The following is a 16012-nucleotide window of genomic DNA, read 5'->3' on the forward strand; positions in this document are numbered from 1 at the left end:
ATTTAGCAACAATGCACCTAAGAGGTCAACTACTTGGCAAAGTGTCCTGTAGATGTAGCACAGGAAGAGTCACTTGTATTGTTTGTATCCTCTCAAATTTGAGTATAGTTTTATTTCTAGAAAGCAATCTCTTTGCCTTGTGAAATAGGTATTAATGCCTCATGATTCAGAACATGAAATTTGGAGTGGAAAAATCAATGACCCTAAATTTTTTTTTCTCTCTCTTTTTCTTTGGTTTTCATGGACTGGACTCTATTCATGAGAATTGACACCTTTGAGCTGAATAAACCGTCAGTAGTCCGTGGTCATGAACCTTATGATTGTAGAAACCCGGGTGAGTAATGATCACATTTAAGGGGGTGTATCCAGGAGAGATGTGTGGAATTAATGGTTAAAGAACGTAGAAATCAGTGAAGAGAAGAAGAGACAACACTGGATCGATGATGACTGCTGGTGGCGTATGAATTGTGAATGATGAATGCGTGATTGGAACGCTGAGGTCCTATGCAAATAGAATCAAGTCCATCCATTATCCTGATGGGAGTGACACTATAGCAGAGGTCAAGAATGCATCAGGGTCTCATGGGCCCTGTTTTGATGCTGGAACTTTGTGTTGAGTAGAATGGACAAATAGAGCAGGTCTTCCCAAACACAGGAGGAGATGTAAGGTGAGAGGTGGAAGACAGTTGCCAGTCCTGGAAGCATGGGTTGAGACAAGGGAGACTATGAATATGGCAAGGACACCTCAAATTTCAATGAGGAAGCCATGGGCCATAAATGTTAGCACTTAGGGAAGATGGCAGGGACAGGGTAAGGAATAGTCAGCCTTTGTCTTATGGCTGTACAGTAAGATACAAGTGGTTTGTTTTCAAGAGATTTCCCACATACCCTAGGTTAAGGAAAGCCTGAATGGAAGCAGGGAGCTGTAGAGAGTGTCTTGACGATCCTGGTGATCTGCTTTGTTTTATACTTCTCAGAGTGAATGCATGGGATCTGATGGAGGGATTCCTCATGGAGCACCAACCTAGGATGCCATCTTTGCTGTTGGAACCATAGAACCTAGACCCACGTGAGAATCCTCTCATTCCTCATCTGTTCTAAGGTGGTTTCTCTAAAAGTAAAGATTACACTGTTAACTTAGGTGACAGAAAATCAAAGAAGGCCATTTTTTTTTTATCAGTTTCTTGATGAACAAGGAAGTGATGTAGGGGTAAGATGATAGCAAAGGTAAGACAGAGATGGAATGATGTGAAAAATTTCTAGAGACCTATGAGCCGTATGACACCTCATTGGCCTCCTTTTAACCCCATAGTGTTAAAATCGTCATTAAGTGACGATTCATTAAGTGAATTAAGGCATGAATGAGTTACCAGTGTCGAATGAAAAGTCATGGTTTCTGAATCAGTGATGATCCATGCCAACGTATAAGTCATCGATGATGAATAATAGGTGTCTGGAACTCTGAGGTCCAATAGAAAAGAAATGTGGTCTTTCACTTCATGGATTTTCATTGGTTTCAGTAATTGAGCCAATGAAGTTATCAAAAAGCATGAATACACATCCACGAAGGGCAAATGTCTCTCTCTGTGCGCTCCTTCTCTGCTCGGTACTTGTCAGAATAGAAGCTCATGGTGGTTTCAGCCTCCATGGTGATCAAGGTTGTGAGCTTCCGGTTGCTCTGAGACAGCAAGTAATATAGAAATAAATGGGGTGAAAGGAGATAGCACTGGGTGATTGATGCCTACTCGTTTCATGTGAGCTGTGTGTGATAAATACGTTTTGTGGAGTCTGAGGTATTATGTAAAGGGAACCTAAGAATCTGGGGGCAGGCATTTGTGTCAGAATGCTTTTTTTAGGAGGCAGGAGACCATTTTGAGCATTACCTGCTCTTTAACTCTTTTTGCTGTTTTCTAAAGGCAATGGCACCCCACTCCAGTACTCTTGCCTGGAGAATCCCATGGATGGAGGAGCCTGGCAGCCTGCAGTCCATGGGGTCGCTAGAGTTGGGCACGACTGAGCGACTTCACTTTCACTTTTCACTTTGATGCATTGGAGAAGGAAACGGCAACCCACTCCAGTGTTCTTGTCTGGAGAATCCCAGGGACGGGGGAGCCTGGTGGGCTGTCATCTATGGGGTCACACAGAGTCAGACATGACTGAAGTGACTTAGCAGCAGCAGCAGCATTGGTTATTATTTTTCCAATAAGATGTTTGAAATATAATCAAATAATGTTAGTCACTCAATTGTGTCTAACTCTTTGTGACCCCGTGGTCTGTAGCCCACCAGGCTCCTCTATCCATGCGATTTTGCAGGCAAGATACTGGAGTGGGTTGCCATTCCCTTCTACAGATAATCAAATAAGGCCATTTTAATCCCATTGATAAATAAGTAATGAATATGAAGCTTTCTATTGATTAATGCATTGTGAAACCTTACAATAAATATGAGACAGATTTGAGATGAGAGTTTCTGCAGAGATATATTAGCTATAACAAGGTTTTGTTGAGTATTTTCCAAGTACTGTTAAAATTTTAATTAAGCCTTTCCCCCTGATTTTGTGCCTTACAATTGCATCTCTGTGTTAGAAACAGAAAGCCCAGTTGTCAGTAATAGCCAACTTCTTGTCCTGTTTGTTTGCTTATTTTTACCTGAAAGAAATTTGGTCAAGTTTATCTCGGATTTGTTGATTTCTGCATTTGTGTTATTTGTGCGTGTCTGTGTGTATTAAGGTTACAGTTTGAAATCTTCATACAGAATAACAAAAGTCAATTATAGCTCAGTGAAAAATAGAGAATTTGATGAAATATTAGTTGATTAATGTATAAATCAAAAATAGCGTCTAATTTTAAAAAAGATGCTGAAATCACATTGCTGTGAAATTGAACTATTTACACAGTAGTGATGTCCTGGGCTTGTTAGGTGTTTTGAATAATAGAGTTTTAAAATGTTTATGAATGGATTACTTGTTTAGTCAATAAACAAATAGAAATGAAAGAACAGAGACACATATGGACCAATTATGCTTATCATTCCAGGAAGAGTCCTGGAGGATGAAAACATTTCTGAAGCGTCTTTCTGAGATCCGACACAGAACATAGGTAGTCTATGTCCTTTGTTGAAATTGTTTCTATAAGGAGTTGTCTGGAATACAAAAAGATCATATGCTTGTTAATTTCATAGTTATAGTAGTTATTAACAATGAATCTATGATGAAATCATTAAACACATAAATAAACATGTAAGGAAAACTCGTGAAGTTGTTCTCATATGAGTATCTTCTTTTTAGACAAGGTATTGTGAATACAAATTCAAAATTCTGAATCCCGTTAAACTGGTGAGGGTCACCCCTTTGGCTAGAATGCTATAGACATGCTTATATAATAGCCATGTATTTATTCTTTTTCAGGCTAAAGATTGAAGTTTTCTTTTAATCAGTTTAAGAAAAAAACATAGGAAGAATAAATAATGAATAACTGAGTCTGGTATAAATGAAATGCCCCAAGTAAGGGTCAGTGGTGATTTGGTCTCAACATTTTCACCCTCTTCTGTGTTTCGTGCTCCGCAGGATGAATGCACTAGCGATGATTTAGCATCTGTCGTGGGCACCAGACCTGCGGTTGCCTCTGAAGAATAAGAGAATGGAGATTAATGTGAGTAATAGTTGAAGTTCCATTTTCAGTTCCAAATTCACTCAATCATTAACGAATGTGGAATAGAGAAGGTATTGTGAGTAGAGAAGGTAGCTGCATTTCTGTCTTGACTATGTTTATATGAACCATTATGCTGATTAACTCTAAATGGAAAATGACTATTAATGTGAGATATATTAAACTAGCAATAATTCTGTATACACCAAAGCTCCTCTGTTTTTAATTGCACTGCTAAAATTATTAGTGAATTTATGATTTATGCAGTAAAGAAATAGAAACATATGTAGAAAAAGAGGGTCAGTATTGGATCAGTGATGACTACCTGTGGCGTATGAGTCATGTATGATGAATACATGTCTGGAACTCTGAGATCCTATGCAAATGGAATCTATTCCATTGTGTTATTTGAAGTGATCCTATAGTCAAAGGTTACGGATATAAAAAGATCTTTGTTTTGGTTATTATGACCATGCATTTTTTGACCATGCATGGTAGATGACCATGCATCATTCTGTTTTTATGATTTGATCAATGAAATAGTTAATTGCAAATTTATAAAATAAACAATGATGACTATAAAGACTTTTCAATAATAAGTATATGTGGCTTTAGGAAATAATACTAACATAGACTAATACATTAATATGTATTGAAAAGACTGATATCCATTAGGTAAAAATGTCCTAGAAAGATGTTATCTCTTTGGTTAAGAATGATTTGGAAAATGATAGGTAATAATTACTGACTGAGTCAGTAATCAATTTGACATTAGATTCATTAAGGGAAAAAGAAGTCAATATTATCATCATTTAGTAAATGACTAAGTTATTGTGCAAATGAAGCGCAGATTATTGGATCAATGGGGAGAATATCTGAATATTTTTATCACCTTGTCTGCTTGTTATTCTTCAGAAGGGGTGTTCCTGCTGCTTCAGCCTTCACTGTGTTCAATCATCGGCTGCCTCTGTGTCAGGAAAGCCCTAAGGCAAATAATGGGCCAGGTTGTTGGCCTGGGTGATTTGTTTGAGGGTGCTCAAGTCCCATGGGCAGAGGAGCCTCGTAGGCTGCAGTCCATGGGGTCGCTGAGGGTCAGACACGAATGAGCGACTTCACTTTCACTTTTCACTTTCATGCACTGGAGAAGGAAATGGCAGCCCACTCCAATGTTCTTGCCTGGAGAATCCCAGGGATGGGGAAGCCTGCTGGGCTGCCGTCTATGGGGTCGCACAGAGTCGGACATGACTGAAGCGACTTAGCAGTAGCAGCAGCAGCATGATGTTATTAGAAAGTATGAAATTAATAAAAATGTTGCCCATAGTTCAGTGGTAAATATGATAAGAAACATTGTTTTGATTAATAAATAATGTGCAGGATTGAGGTTGAACAAAGTAAGAGAAAGCCTCTGAATGAGAAAATATTCTGTAAACTGAGATTATGAATATGAAGGTCTTATTCCTGGGACATTTACTAAATCATATATAATTTTTATTAATATCAATCAACTGATGATTTAATCAATACAAATATAGAAATGAATGAAGAGAAGAGACTAAGTCACGGACCAATGATGATGATCGTTTCGGGTAGAGTCCTGAACGATGAAAACATGTCTGAAACTCTGAGGTCCAATCCAGAACACCTGTAGTCTCCTCCCTTTTCAAAACTGCTTTTCTAGAGAGAGGTCTGGATTATTCAAAGACCGTATTCTTGTATTGATTTTCTGGACTTAAATTTGTTGTTATATATTAATGGATCTGTGACAGAACCATTAAGTAAATATAAATTAATGTATAAAGAAAAAATAGGATGAACTATGGTCAAAATTGAACACATTTTCTGAGGGTTACTTATTTGACCAAGATTAGGTAGAAATGCAGAAATAAGAGGCAGTTTAATTATTGTGTTTTTTTCTTTACAAGACAAAAAAATTGAGAGAATAAGAAAAAATGATAAATACCTAAATACTGAGTAAGCTTAGTTCTCAATATTTTCCTTATATTGCGTTTTCTGTACTCCCCAGAATGAATGCAGTAGAAGGATTTAACATCTTTCATGGACGCAAGCTCTGTAGTTGCCTCTGTATAATAGGACGATGAAGATTAATGTGAGCAATAGTTGTTGGTTTTTCCAGTTTGTTTTGTTATTAAGGTGATTCACAGTATTATTAGGAATGTGGGATATAGTAAAGAAGGCAGCTGTATCTCAGTGTTGAGTATGAATATCAGTTCAGTCAGTTCAGTTCAGTTGCTCAGTCGTGTCTGACTCTGCGACCCCATGGATTATATGGATTATATGCAGCATGCCAGGCTGCATATAATCCATATAATTGGATAATATGAGATTCTATAAATGAACATTTAATTAAAAATAAAGGTGAATGGAGTAAAACACTGTCTAATTATCAAAATATGTAGTGAGACAAGAAATAACTATTACTGTATTATGGAAACCCTGAATTTCAGTTAATAATGAATGGTGCATGACCGATACCACTTAGGCAAAGGATACGGGTGATAGGATCTAAGTGAAAGACATTCTTCAGGTTCTGGCACAAAGGTGAGATCCCAGTGGTTCGTTTTTGACAGATGTTGTGTGTGTCCTAAGTTAAGGGTGGCCTGAATAATAATGTGAATGTGGAAGCTGGGAAGAGTGGGGATTGTCTCCGCCACATTGATGGTCCGCTTTGCTTTATATTCCTCCGAGGGCGAGCATGAGACCTGAAGGAAGGATTCCTCATGGGGCACCTGCTTAGGATGACATCTTCGTTGTTGGAACCGGAGACCCGTGTGAGCAGAATCAAATTTGTCGTCTTGGGTTGAATGGCTTGTCTAATGTTTATGCTGCATTATTAATATATTTGAAGTATGGTTAAAGAAGGTCATTTTAATCCTGTTGAGAATGAAGAGATTAGTATGACGCATTATATTGATTATTGCCTATGTGAAAAACTGATCATTGGTAAGAAAGACATAATGGTGTATTTTTCTAGAAACATGTGTGTTGGCTGTGTCAATCTTTTGTTGGGTTTTGTGAATCCTAGAGTTATAAATTATAATTAGCAAATCAATGAATTAATCAATTAACAATACAGAATGAGGACCCAGTCTTCTTTTCTGGATCAGTGATGATAAATGCCGGCGTATGAGTCATTCATGATGAATAATACGTGTCTGAAACTCTGAGATCCAGTAGAAAAGCAGTGTCTTTCTATTCAAGCATTTTTATTGGTCGTGATAATTGAGCCAATGAAAACATTGATAAACAAGTCTGCAGATCAATGGAGAGAAGGTTTCAATCTCTATTTTCACCTTCTTTGTTTGATACTTTTCAGAACAGAAGCTCAAGGTGATTTCAGCCTCTACTATGATCAATATCATTTTCAGGAAAGAGCACGGTGAGTAATGCTCAAAAATTTCTTCTTGGTTTGTGTTGTTTAAGTGTTTTCATAATATTCTTTGAAAGTAGTAAATATAAGCTAAAGGTTAACTATGTTCCAGTGATAAATATGACTTGAGACCGTATGTTGATTAGTTGATAATATATAACATTGATATTTATTAATGAAAGGTACAGTCTATTTTGGGGTTAATTAAAGAAGAGTCAGGGATGTTTAATGGCTTGCTCTTTGGTTTTTCTTATTCAAATATTTATTTTGTTATTATCAGTGAAGTAATGATTTAATGGGTATGAATATAAGTATAAATGAACTAAAAGTGGGCCCAAATGGACCAGTGATGATGATAGCCTGACTATGGATGATGTAAAAAAGAGTCTGGTACTCTGAGGACAAAACCCATACTCTTTTTCTTTGTTTATTTCTTCCTGTGCACAGGTGTTTAGAATGTACAAAGTTCAAGTTCCTGGACTGAGTTTAAAAATCATTACTGTATCAATGAAAGCACTATTAAAGATATATAGATAATAGATGAATGAAAACAGTGAATTATTATCTAATTATGAACATATATGATGAAACAAGAGATATTAATAAAAACTGCCAACATTGATGTCCATTTTGAAATGGGTGGGTCAAGGGTGTCACCTCTCTGGCCAAGTATCAGACAGACCTGAACTCTTCAGAGCTGACTTTATTATTCTGAGTCAGTCTCACATTTAAAGTTATTCTTTCCGTTAAGAGAAAACCATGTCTGCATTCTAAAAAAGTTATAAATTCCTAAACGACTGGTTAAACGAAAAGCAGATGAAGAGTCAGTGGTCATAAATTTTTTTCTTTTCTTCTCATTGATCATGCTCTCTGTTGTTCAAAATGGACACATCCACACTTGGAGTCTCTTGTAACGCACCTTACGGTTGTATCTCTATGTTAGGAGCGCAGAGTCCAGTGTGAATAATGGTCAAACTTCTCATCATAGTTTCAGTGACTTTTTCCCTCTGTGTATACAGTGTATGATTTGAATTTCCATGTACAATAACCAAAGGGCAGTGCAGCTCAGTGATAAGTATAGGACTTTATGAAACATGAATTGATTAACTCATAGATGAATAACAGCGTATCATTTATTGGGATTAGCACATGCGCACCACTGATGCTAGATATAAAACAGTTAAAGCATGAGAACCTGCTGTATAGCACGGGGAACTCTACTCAGTGCTCTGTGATGGCCTAAATGGGAAGGAAATGAAAAACAGGGGGTATATGTGTGCATACAGTTGATTCACGCTGCCACACAGCTGAAACTAACACACTATTGTAGACCAATTATACTCCAGTGAATCAACATATATTCAATATAAAAGTATTAGTGAATTATAAAAAATTAAAATGAGTACACTGCTGTGAGAATGGTTAGTCAATAAATAGATTAGTCAATGAGCAAATAGAGATACACAGCAAATCGAGGGCTCGGTCACTGGGCCAGTGATGATCATGAAAAGAAGATCATGAACAGTGAAAACATGTCTGAAACTCTGAGGTCCAACACAGAACATAAGTAATCTGTTCCCTGTGTGAAATTATTTCTATAGACACATGTCAGAAATGTAAAAATGTATATTTGTGTATTGATTTCATAGACTTACATTTGTTATTACTAACGGATCTGTGATGGTGGAAGCATTAAGCAAATATAAATATATAAGGAAAAATAGGATGAAGCATTGTCCATACTGGAATTTTGTGAGACAATAGATACTATTAATACACATTGGAAAAACTGATGCCCACGAAATAAATGAGTGAGAGTTACCTATTTGACCCAGATTGGCTAGAAGTGCATATCTAAGAGTCAGTTTAGTTATTCTGCCTCCAACTAAAGATTGAACTTTCACTTGTAACAAAATAAAAAATACTGAGAGAAAGAAAAAAATAGTAACTACCTGACTAAATGAAATATGGAAAATAAGGATTAATGGCAATTAGGTATGAATATTTTTTCATCTTTGTTCTGTACTCCTGAGGATGAACCAGTAGAGATGATTTAGCGTATTTCGTGAGCATGAGCTCTATGGTTGCCTCTGAACAGGAGGAGGATGAAGGTTAACGCGAGTGATAGTTGAAATTTTTCTCGGTTTGTTATTTTATTAACATAATGCAATGTGTTATTAATAAATGTGGAATATAATAAGGCATCGCATTTCAGTGTTGAGTATGGATATATGAACCATATAGAAAGTTGAGAGTATTAATGAGATATATATTAAAGTAAGAATAATTCTAGGTTCATCCAGGCAGTTTTTGTGTTTTTAATTGTACTGCTAACACTATTAGTGAATTTGTGGCTTATACAATAAAGAGATAGAAGTACACATAGGAAAAAAAGCGATAATATTGGATCAGTGAAGATTACCCGTGGTGTATGAGTCGTGTACAGTAAATATGTGTCTGAAACCCTGAGGCTTGTTGTCCTATTTGAAATGACCTTATAGGCAGTGGTTAGAAATATACAAAGATCTTTGTTTTGGTTTTTATGATCACGGCAGTTCAGTTCAGTTCAGTGGCTCAGGCATGTCTGACTCTTTGCGACCACATGGACAGTGGAAGCATGCCAGGCATCCCTGTCCATCACCAACTCCCAGAGCCTACTCAAACTCATATCCTTTGCGTCAGTGATACCATCCAGCCATCTCATCCTCTGTTGTCCCCTTCTCCTGCCTTCAATGTTTCCCAGCATCAGTCTTTTCCAGTGAGTCAGTTCTTCGCATCAGGCGGCCAAGTATTGGAGCTTCAGCTTCAGCATCAGTCCTTCCAATGAATATTCAGGACTGATCTTTAGGATGGACTGGTTGGATCTCCTTGCAGTCCAAGGGACTCTCAAGAGTCTTCTTCAACACCACAGTTCAAAAGCATCAATTCTTCGGCACTCAGCTTTCTTTATGGTCCAACTCTCACATCCATACATGGCTGCAGAAAAATCATAGCTTTGACTAGACGGACCTTTATCAGCAATGTAATGTTTCTGCTTTTTAATATGCTCTCTAGGTTGGTCATAACTTTTCTTCCATGTATTTCTGTTTTTATAATTGAATGCATGAAATAGTCAATATAAAAATGTGTAAAATTAAAAAAGATGAATGTGAAGCCTTTTTCAATTACAAAAATGTGGTTAGGCAAAAATTAGTATCATGTAGTAATACATTAATATATATTGAAAATACTGATACCCATCAAGATGTAGTATTAGGGTGTCATCTCTTTGCCCAAGGATGATATAGAAAGTGACAGGTGTTAGGTACTGACTGGGTCAGTTCCAACTTTGACAATAAGTTCCTCAGTTACTAATTATATGTCAGTCAATGCCTCAGTTACTGAGCAAATGAACAGTGGGATATTTGGATCACAGGAGAGAATAGCTCAGTATTTTCATCGCCTTGTCTGCTTGTTATTCTGCAGGTGGATGTTGCTGCTGCCTCAGCTTCTGCTGTGCGTGGTAGTCACACCACCTCTGCGTCAGGAAGGAGCTTAAGGTGAACAGTGTTCAAGGCTGTTGTCGTGGATTGGGTGATTTGTCTGAGGATACTTACGGTATTATTTAAAAAGTATTCAATTAATCAAAAGTTACTCAGAGTTCAGTGATAAATACGATAAGAAGGATTATTTTGAATAATTGGTAATGGCCAGGATTGAGCTCCAAAATTAGAAGAGAAAGGACCTTCTTGGGAAATGATTCTGTAAACCAAGGTTATGGATATTCAAGGGTTTTATTCTTGGGATGTTTAGTGAATCATATATTCTTTTTATTAATGCCAATTAACAATGATTTAATCAATACAAATATAGAAATAAGGGAGAAAGAGACTCAGTGTCGGACCAGTGATGTTTGTGATGGGAAGAGCCCTGAACAGTGAAAACTGTGTTTGAAACTCTGAGGTCCAATCCAGAACATTGGTAGTGTCTTCCTTCGGGTGAAATTGTTTCTATCTAGAGAGATACCAGGAATATAAGTCGATTATATTCTTACATTGATTTCATAGACTTTGATTTGTTATAATTAAGAGAGTCGATTATATTCTTACATTGATTTCACAGACTTTGATTTGTTATAATTAAGAGATCTGCGATGGAGCCATTAAGCAAATATAACTATATATAAGGAAAACTAAGGTAAAGCTTTGTCAAAGATGAACATACTGAGTGAGGCAAAAGATACCATAATGAACATTGAAGTTCCTGAGTCCCATTAAATAAATGGTTGAGGGTCACCTCTTTGACCAAGGTTAGATAGAAATGCATAAGAGGCAGTTTAATTGTTTTGCCGCAGACTTAAAGATTGAGTTTTTCCTTTCAACAAGATAAAAAAATAGATAGCAAAAGGAAAAGTAACAAATACTTAAATACTGAGAAAATAAACCATAGAAAACAAGGGTCAGCGGTTATTAGGTCTCAGTGTTTTTATCAGCTGTGTCCTGTCCTGTTTAGAATGAAGGCAATTCAGGTGATTTAGCATCTGCCATGGACAAGTGAGCCTGCCGTTTGCTCTGTTTAATAAGAGCATGGAGATTAATATGAGTGATAGTTGAGGATCTCTGTTTTTTTATTAGATTAATTTACTGTATTATTAAGAAATATGGTATAAAATTAAGAAGGCACGTGCTTTTCAGTGTTGAGCATTGATATATCCAAACCGTTTAAAGCACGTATGAAAAACAATCTGTTAGAGAGAGATATATTTAAGTAAGAATTATTCTATACACGTTAAGACTTTTTTTAAATTGTACTGCTAAAAATATTGAATGTTTATTTAATCAATACAAGTAGAAATAAAGGTAGGAAAATAGGAACAATGTTGGATCTGTGAGTGATATATGGTGAATACTTATCTGGAATTCTGAGATGCAGTATTCAAGTAATCTAATCCATTCTCAACTTGAGAAGGCATCCTATAGGGAGATGTCAGGGATAAATGAGGGGCTTATCTGTGGTCTTTGTGTTCATGAATTTTCATTGTATTATTATAATTGGAAAATGAGAGAATCCATAAATATATAATTAAAAATAAAGATGGATGAAATGAAGCAATTTCCAATTACTGAAATACGTGGTGAGCCATGAAATACTATTAATATACCAAGGACACCCTGAATTTCAATCACTAATGAACGGCACACGGCTGTTACCACTAAGGTTAAGGTCGAGGGGGACAGAATCAGTGATCAAAGAGGTGTATGCATGGAAGTTTCCAGGCAAGAATACTGGAATGGGTTGCCATTTCCTACTCCAGGGGATCCTCCTGACCCCAGGGATTGAACCCATGTCTCTTGCGTCTCCCACACTAGTAAGTGGATTCTTTATCACTTTGTCACCTGGGAAGCTCCTAGTCACTAGCGAAAATCACTCAGTCGTGTACGACTCTGTGACCCCATGGACTATACAGTCCGTGGAATTCTCCTGACCAGAATGCTGGAGTGGGTAGCCTTTCCCTTCTCCAGGGGATCTTCCCAACTCAGGGACTGAACCCAGGTCTCCTGCATAGCACACGGATTCTTTACCAGCTGAGCTACAAGGGAAGCCTGTGAAGCTCCTAGTCAGCCTTTATGTTCTGGCTCAGTGGTAATATCAAAATGGTTCATCGTCAAAAGGTTCTCTATGTACCCTGAGTTAAGGATAGCTTGAATAACACTGTGAGTGTGGAAACAAGAAGCAGTGGAGAGTGTCTTTACCACATTGATGGTCCATCTTGCTTTATACCCCTCAGAGTGGATGCATGGGACCTGAAGGAAGGATTCTTTCTGGAGCACCAGCCCATGATGGCATCTTTGTTGTAGGAGCCAGGAGACCTATGTGAGCATCATCTCATTCCTAGTCTGGGGTTGGATGATTTCTCTAAAACTAATGACTGCACTAATCTCATGGGTGACAAAAAATGAAAGAAGGTAACTTTTATCCCAAAGAACTGATTACTTCAGTTCAGTCGCTCAGTCATGTCTGACTTTTTGCGACCCCATGGACTGCAGCATGCCAGGCTTCCTTGTCCATCCCCAATTCCTGGAGCTTGCTCAAAGTCATGTCCATTGAGGCGGTGATGCCAAGGAGCTGATAGGAAGGTAAAGTGAAAGAAAGTGAAAGTGAAGTCGCTCAGTCGTGTCCAACTCTTTGCAACCCCATGGACGGTATCCCACCAGGCTCCTCCATCCATGGGATTCTCCAGGCAAGAGTACTGGAATGGGTTGCCATTTCCTTCTCCAGGGCATCTTCCTGACCCAGGGATTGAACCCAGGTCTCCTGCATTGTAGGCAGATGCTTTACTGTCTGAGCCAAGGAAGCTAAAAGCTGATAATAAATTTAAGAGAGTTATAATGATGTGAGTCCCTTGGACTGCAAAGAGATCCAACCTAGATCCAGTCCATCCTAAAGGAAATCAGTCCTGAATATTCGTTGGAAGGACTGATGCTGAAGCTCCAATACTTTGGCCGCCTGATGCAAAGAACTGACTCATTAGAAAAGACCCTGATGCTGGAAAAGATTGAAGGCAGGAGAAGGGGATGACAGAGGATGAGATGGTTGGATGGCATCACCGACTCAATGGACATGAGTTTGAGTAGGCTCTGTGCTGCAGTCCATGGAGTAGCAAAGAGCCAATATCGAATGAAGAGGAAGTTATCGTTTGTGGATCAGTGATGATCAATACCAGTATATGAGTCATGGATGATGAATAATATGTGTCTGGAACTCTGAGGTCCAAAATGAAAGAAATGTAGTCTTTCTCTTCATGCATTTTCATTGATTATGGTAAGTGAACCATTAAAAACATCAATAAACATGCCTTCAGGTCAATGGAGAGAAAGTTTCCATATCTGGGATCACCTTCTCTCCTTATTACTTTTCAGAGTAGAAGCTTAAGGTGACTTCAGCCTCCATGGTGATCAAGGTCATGAGCTTCAGATTGCTGTGGGACAGAGATCAGGTGAGTAATGGCCAGGGTTCTGGTCTGGTTTGGGAACTTGTTTTCAGTGTTTTTGTTGTATTTTCAAAAGCAATAGATAGAAGCAAAAGATTAATGTGGCCCAATAATGTGTATGATATATAACCTTATATTGATTAACTGATAATATATAGCAGTGATATTTATTAATGAAAGGTATAATCTATCTCGATGTTAATTAGAAGTAGGGGTATTGAAGTGTCTTTTTCTTTGTTTTTTTTTTTACTAATCATGTATTATTTTCAATGAAAGGATTTAATCGAAATAAATAGATAAATGAATGAACTAAAACTGGGTCTCAGATGTACCAATGATGATTAGCAGGTGAGTCATGGACAACAAATGATAAAGGTCTGGGACCCTGAGGCCCAGTCCATTCCTCACTCCATTTCTTTATTTTTTCCTGTAGGCAGATGTTAGGAATGTTTAAAGTTCAAGTTCTAAGACTGAGTTTTAAAATTATTAATAGATCATTGAGAGTACCATTAATGATACAGATAAAAGATGAAGAAGAACAGATATATTAGTGTCTAACTGTGAACATAGATGGTGAGGAAAGAAATAGTAATAAAAATTCCCAATTCTAATGACCATTAAGAATTATGTCACCCTTTTGGCTAAGATTCAGATCAGCTCAGTTCACTCAGGCATGTCTGACTCTTTGTGACCCCGTGGACTGTAGCACCAGGCCTCCCTGCCCATCACCAACTCCCAGAGCTTACTCAAACTCATGTCCATTCACTCGGTGATGCCATCCAACCATCTCACGGTCTGTCGTCCCCTTCTCCTCCCGCCTTCAGTCTTTCCCAGCATCAGGGTCTTTTCCAGTGAGTCAGTTCGGCTGATTAAGCATTATCCCATGGGGCTGCGCCTTATGATTGCACCTCTGTGTTAGGTACACAGAGACCAATGTGAGTAAGAGTTTTTTTTGTCTCGGTTTTGTTCATTTCTTTTTGTTGGTTTGTGCGTGTGTGTGTGTATGTGTGTGTATTCAGTGCGTTGGCTGAATGTTCCACATAGAATAACAAAAGGCCAAGTCTAGCCCAGTGATAACTGTTGAAATTTATGATACATCAATTGATTACTACATAGGTGAAAAACAGCATCTAATTTAGAAGAGATACATTGTTGTAAGAATGATCTATTTACACCATAGGAATATCATGACTTTTCTAGAGTTTTGTGAATAATAGGATTTTTAAATTATTACTAGTGAATTAGTGAATTAGTCAATAAACAGAATTGAACAAAGAGTGGAGTCTCAGTCGTGGACCAATGATGATGATCGTTTCGGGAAGAGTCCTAAACGATGAAAACATGGCTAGAACTCTGAGGTCCATGATACATAAGTACTATTTTCCCTCTGACGAGAAACTGTTTCTTTTGTGAGATTTCAGGAATATAAAGAGATTATATTCTTATATTAAAGTGTTAAAGTAAGAATAATTCTGTATGTATCATCTCTTTTTAAAAAAAATTGTGCTGATAAAATTATTAGTGAATTTGTGATTCATAAATTAAACAGAAATGTATTTGAATGAGATGGACAGTAATGGATCGATGGTGACTCCCTGAGGTGTAAGAGTTGTGTGCGATGAATGTGAGTCTGGAACTCTGAGGTTTGATGCAAATGAAATCAAGTCCACTGACGTGTGTGAAGTGACCTTTTAGTCAGTGGTTAGGAATATACAAAGATATTTATTTTGGTTATTATCAACATGTACTTTTTTTCTATTTTTATAATTGGATCAATGAAATAATCAATATACAAATGTATAAGATAAAAATGATGACTATGTAGCCTTTTCAATTATAAAAATATGTGGTTAGGTAAAAATTACTATTATATATATATTGAAAAGACTGATAATAGGAAAGATATGTTATGAGGGTATTACCTCTTTGGCTAAGGGTGATCTAGAAAGTGACAGGTATTAGTCACTGGCTTAGAAATTGATTTTCCAAGGGGAAAAACAAATGCG

The 16012-nt window shown here is 37.3% G+C and overlaps 10 non-coding genes and 1 pseudogene across 10 annotated transcripts; all 11 read left to right on the top strand.

The window, feature by feature from the left end:
- Positions 1-433: 433 nt before the first annotated feature.
- LOC138984475 (small nucleolar RNA SNORD113/SNORD114 family) lies at positions 434-505 on the top strand. Its single transcript, XR_011461769.1, has one exon. It is a non-coding gene; the product is annotated as a small nucleolar RNA SNORD113/SNORD114 family (small nucleolar RNA).
- An 892-nt stretch (positions 506-1397) lies between these two features.
- Positions 1398-1472, top strand: LOC138984480 (small nucleolar RNA SNORD113/SNORD114 family). The gene has a single exon (XR_011461774.1). It is a non-coding gene; the product is annotated as a small nucleolar RNA SNORD113/SNORD114 family (small nucleolar RNA).
- A 2483-nt stretch (positions 1473-3955) lies between these two features.
- LOC138984469 (small nucleolar RNA SNORD113/SNORD114 family) lies at positions 3956-4027 on the top strand. The gene has a single exon (XR_011461763.1). It is a non-coding gene; the product is annotated as a small nucleolar RNA SNORD113/SNORD114 family (small nucleolar RNA).
- Positions 4028-5208: 1181 nt separating this feature from the next.
- On the top strand, positions 5209-5280 carry LOC138984493 (small nucleolar RNA SNORD113/SNORD114 family). The gene has a single exon (XR_011461785.1). It is a non-coding gene; the product is annotated as a small nucleolar RNA SNORD113/SNORD114 family (small nucleolar RNA).
- Positions 5281-6765: 1485 nt separating this feature from the next.
- On the top strand, positions 6766-6840 carry LOC138984470 (small nucleolar RNA SNORD113/SNORD114 family). Its single transcript, XR_011461764.1, has one exon. It is a non-coding gene; the product is annotated as a small nucleolar RNA SNORD113/SNORD114 family (small nucleolar RNA).
- Positions 6841-8523: 1683 nt separating this feature from the next.
- Positions 8524-8591, top strand: LOC138984502 (small nucleolar RNA SNORD113/SNORD114 family; annotated as a pseudogene).
- Positions 8592-9440: 849 nt separating this feature from the next.
- LOC138984504 (small nucleolar RNA SNORD113/SNORD114 family) lies at positions 9441-9512 on the top strand. The gene has a single exon (XR_011461793.1). It is a non-coding gene; the product is annotated as a small nucleolar RNA SNORD113/SNORD114 family (small nucleolar RNA).
- A 1402-nt stretch (positions 9513-10914) lies between these two features.
- LOC138984508 (small nucleolar RNA SNORD113/SNORD114 family) lies at positions 10915-10984 on the top strand. Its single transcript, XR_011461797.1, has one exon. It is a non-coding gene; the product is annotated as a small nucleolar RNA SNORD113/SNORD114 family (small nucleolar RNA).
- A 2731-nt stretch (positions 10985-13715) lies between these two features.
- Positions 13716-13790, top strand: LOC138984473 (small nucleolar RNA SNORD113/SNORD114 family). The gene has a single exon (XR_011461767.1). It is a non-coding gene; the product is annotated as a small nucleolar RNA SNORD113/SNORD114 family (small nucleolar RNA).
- A 1508-nt stretch (positions 13791-15298) lies between these two features.
- Positions 15299-15370, top strand: LOC138984492 (small nucleolar RNA SNORD113/SNORD114 family). The gene has a single exon (XR_011461784.1). It is a non-coding gene; the product is annotated as a small nucleolar RNA SNORD113/SNORD114 family (small nucleolar RNA).
- A 213-nt stretch (positions 15371-15583) lies between these two features.
- LOC138984494 (small nucleolar RNA SNORD113/SNORD114 family) lies at positions 15584-15655 on the top strand. Its single transcript, XR_011461786.1, has one exon. It is a non-coding gene; the product is annotated as a small nucleolar RNA SNORD113/SNORD114 family (small nucleolar RNA).
- Positions 15656-16012: the final 357 nt, after the last annotated feature.

This window comes from Bos mutus, chromosome 21 (genome assembly GCF_027580195.1).
Source record: "Bos mutus isolate GX-2022 chromosome 21, NWIPB_WYAK_1.1, whole genome shotgun sequence".
Lineage (NCBI taxonomy): Eukaryota > Metazoa > Chordata > Mammalia > Artiodactyla > Bovidae > Bos > Bos mutus.